Raw genomic sequence first — 4,003 nt, 5'->3', positions numbered from 1 at the left:
CGATGCAGCAGCTCACAATTAAAGGTCAGGCCCGGAGTATTTGGAAAAGTTCTTCTTGGGGCCCGATGGGGAACCTCATGAAAGGGTGACGAATTTTCGCAGTAGGACCCGAGGAAGATGAAGCTCCCTTCCTTTTCTTTGGAGCAGGGACAGCAGCCTTTTTACCACGTGAAGATGACATGGTACCTGCAATTGGAAACATCAATTCATCTTGATGAGTAGACAGGGTAAAATGCGACTAAATTAGAGGAAGAAAATCCGTAAATATGTTTAGCCACAACTACTAAGTTTAAGTAAAACAATAAGTTCGATGGCATACTTTTTTGGCATGAGCATGGTGATATAAGTAATAATGGTAAAGAATGGAATCCAATATACTATATGAATGAATAGAAATGTCAACACAAGAGGCATGAATATTTCAACTATCTTAACCATGAATATTTACTTCTAACTAATCAAATGGAGTATGGAAATCATGTAATGAGTGAGAATTTGAACATGAAAAAGATGATAACTTGTTCTATAAATGAAATTTGAGTGATAGAAAGATGAAAATAACATGAAGAATATAGATTACTATGACAAATAGCATTATAAATTAGTGAAATAAAAGAGAAAGGAGTAAACAAACGCTAAGGCAGAGAGATTGAGCGTCAAAAATCGAGTAGGAAGTGACGCACGGGCGTGGCAAGGAGGGCGTGTGGACTTGTAGTGGATAGGGTTAGGGTTTTTGGGTGAAGAAGACAATGAATAGTGCAGCCTATTTATAGATTTTGAGGCACACGACCATGGAACACGCCCATGTTCCCCTATTTTTGCCCGTGTGACTCGCAAATTTTAAATTTGGGTGCGTCTAACAGTTTGTCCATGCCCATGTCCCTGGGGCGTATGGGTGCACACGGCCGTGTCTGGCTTTGTTTTCTTCTCCCATGCTCGTGTATGTAGGCCCATGCCCTTGTGAATTTAACAGGTTCGCCCACGGTTACTTGGCACGGGCGTGTCGTACACCCGTGTTAATTTGATAGGTCCAGCCACAGGTTCCAGGCACAGGCGTGTCGAACGCCCGTGTTGTTTTGGCAGGTTTGTCCACGACCATGTTGCACGACTGTGGCGATTTATAGTAGCCCATGTTTGGGGGAATTTTTGCCCTATTTCCACACAGCCTAAGGCACAACCATGTGCTAGGCCGTGTCTGTGTGGGAAACCTGTGTTCAAGAGCTCCGTTAGTAAGTTAGGTGTTAAATACTAAAATTTAAAGAAGTTAATACAGTTAGTGCTCGGGTTGCCTCCCGAGAAGCGATTATTTATAGTCTAAGCTCGACTTAGCTCTCCATTGAATGGTCATGGTGGTTCGAGGAGTTTATACTCCTCATTCCTGCTATGATTCTCATCAAAATAAGGTTTTAGACGGGTGTTGTTTACCTTGAAAGTGTCGAACTTGGGATGACTTACCTCGACTGTATCGAATGGAAAAATGCTAAGTACTGTAAGAGGGATTTCTTCATTCGGTTTGGTAGTGACAATGTGAGGATCTGCGGCATCTAATAATACTTTATCTCCAACCTTAAGTTGATTTGGGAAGGTATTGAGCTCGTTCTGGTGTAGTTTTGATTTATCATGTGTTCTCGATTTATGCATCCGCCATTCATCTAGCTCCTCTATTTGTATCCTTCGATCTTCATGAATAGGTCCTCTGTTACTGCTTGAGAATGGCTCTTGTACTTCCTTCAGACTCATTTCCTGCAAATTACGTTGCACCTTATTGTCAGTTTTAGTAGAATGGTTTAGATGATCACCTTCAATTATCGATGTGTTGCCAGAATTACGAGCTTGAATGGTGATTATTTCATCTCCCACACGGAGTGTGAGCTCACCTGTGCCAACATCAATAATCGTTTTAGTAGTTGCTAAAAAGGGCTGTCCTAAAATTAAAGAAGTGTTGCTATCCTCCTCTATGTCTAGAATAATGAAGTCAACGGGAAATATAAATTTATTGATTTTAACTAGCACATCTTAAATAATACCTCTAGGAAATCTTATAGTTTTATCTGCTAATTGAATGCCCATCCTAGTCTGTTTGGGTTTCCCAAGACTTACTTGTTTGAACATTTTGTAGGGCATGACGTTAATACTAGCCCCTAAATCAGCTAATGCATTATTAACATCTAAACTGCCAATTAAGCAAGGAATCGTAAAACTCCCTAGATCTTTTAGTTTGTTGGGTAGTTTATTTTGTAGAATAGCTGAGCAAACTGTTTTAGCTCCACATGCGACGCCTCCTCCAACTTCCGTTTATTTGCTAAAAGCTCATTTAAGAATTTCATTGCGTTTGGCATCTGCGATAGAGCTTCAATAAATGGTAGGTTAATATGTAATTTTTTTAAGAGTTTAAGGAATTTACCAAATTGTTCATTTGAGTGGTCTTTCTTTGTCGCATTAGAGTATGGCACACGAGGTTTGTATTCAGTACTTATCGGTTTCTGCTCATTGTGGTCTACCTCACCTTTATCTTTGCTTATCTTAGATTCTTGCCTTGGTTCTGGCTCAGGCTCAGCGAATCCTTCTTCATCTTGAACATTGATTATGTTGAGCTATTCCCTTGGGTTGGGTTTAGTATTACTTGGCAAGCTACCTTGTGGTCGTTCGAAGATTAGTTTGGATAGCTGACCTATCTGAGTTTCGAGCCCTTGGATCGACGCTTGTTGATTTTTAAATACTGTCTCGGTGTTCTAGAAATGGGTTTCTGACATCGAGATGAATTTGGTTAGCATCTCCTCAAGGTTCAGCTTCTTTTCTTGTTGGTAAGGTGGTTGCTGAAAACCTGGAGGATGTTGTGGCCTTTGATTTCCTTGACCGCCCCACGAGAAATTGGGATGGTTCCTCCAACCTACATTATAAATGTTGCTATATGGGTTATTTTGGGATCTGGAGTTATTGTTACCCATTAATTGGACTTGTTCCTCTTTGATGCTAGGGTTGAAGGGTTGATACTCTGTGCATGCTCCTCCTCCATTCGTCTCGCACCTCATTACTGGATGTACCTGAGTAGAACCAAGTAAACCATCAATCTTTTTATTTAGAAGTTCAACCTGGTTTGACAGCATAGTAACTGAATCGACGTTATAAACGCCTACTGTTTTAGTTGGCTTAGTCCTCATGACTTGCCACTGATAGTTATTCAGTGACATCTCTTCAATAAATTCGTAAGCTTCTTCAGGTGTTTTGTTGTTGATGGTTCCCCCGACTGCTGCATCAATCATTTGCCTTGTCGAGGGGTTCACACCATTGTAGAATGTTTAAACTTGCAACCATAGAGGTAATCCATGGTGAGGACACCTTCGCAGTAGGTCCTTGTATCTATCCTATGCATCGTAGAGAGTTTCTATGTCCATCTGCATAAACAAAGAGATATCATTACGTAATTTGGCTGTTTTAGCCTGCAAAAAATATTTTAATAAAAATTTTTCGGTCATTTGTTCCCAAGTAGTAATTGACCCTCGTAGTAACGAGTTCAACCACTATTTAGCTTTGTTCCTCAATGAAAAAGGGAATAATCGAAGACGAATGGCATTGTCAGAAATGCCATTAATTTTAAATGTATCATAAAATTCCAAGAAATTTGCGAAATGAGTGTTTGGATCCTTATCCTGCAAACCATCAAACTGAACAAATTACTGTATCATTTGAATTGTGTTAGGTTTCAGCTAAAAATTGTTTGCAGTAATAGCAGGTCTAACTATACTTGACTTAGTTCCTGTTAAAGTAGGTTTAGCATAATCATACATAGTACGAGGAGCAGGATTTTGATTTGCTAGTTCAACGGGTATCGCAGGAGGTAGCTGATTGTCTTGGTTTTCAGCGATCTCCTCGTTGGGGTTTGAATATCATTCTGTTGCTCATTCTCTGTGTATATTAAGTTTCGCCTTACTTCTGTTTGGGTTCTACGAACTGTGCAATCGATTTCTTCATCAAAAAGTAGTGGTCTGATGGGTTTCTTCTA

The 4,003-nt window shown here is 40.0% G+C and overlaps 1 non-coding gene across 1 annotated transcript; it reads left to right on the top strand.

Annotated features, from left to right (window-relative positions):
* The first annotated feature begins 3,321 nt into the window (after positions 1-3,321).
* On the top strand, positions 3,322-3,427 carry LOC128289496 (small nucleolar RNA R71). Its single transcript, XR_008279144.1, has one exon. It is a non-coding gene; the product is annotated as a small nucleolar RNA R71 (small nucleolar RNA).
* Positions 3,428-4,003: the final 576 nt, after the last annotated feature.

This window comes from Gossypium arboreum, chromosome 2, assembly GCF_025698485.1.
Source record: "Gossypium arboreum isolate Shixiya-1 chromosome 2, ASM2569848v2, whole genome shotgun sequence".
Lineage (NCBI taxonomy): Eukaryota > Viridiplantae > Streptophyta > Magnoliopsida > Malvales > Malvaceae > Gossypium > Gossypium arboreum.
This window is presented reverse-complemented; position numbering and strand designations above follow the sequence as displayed.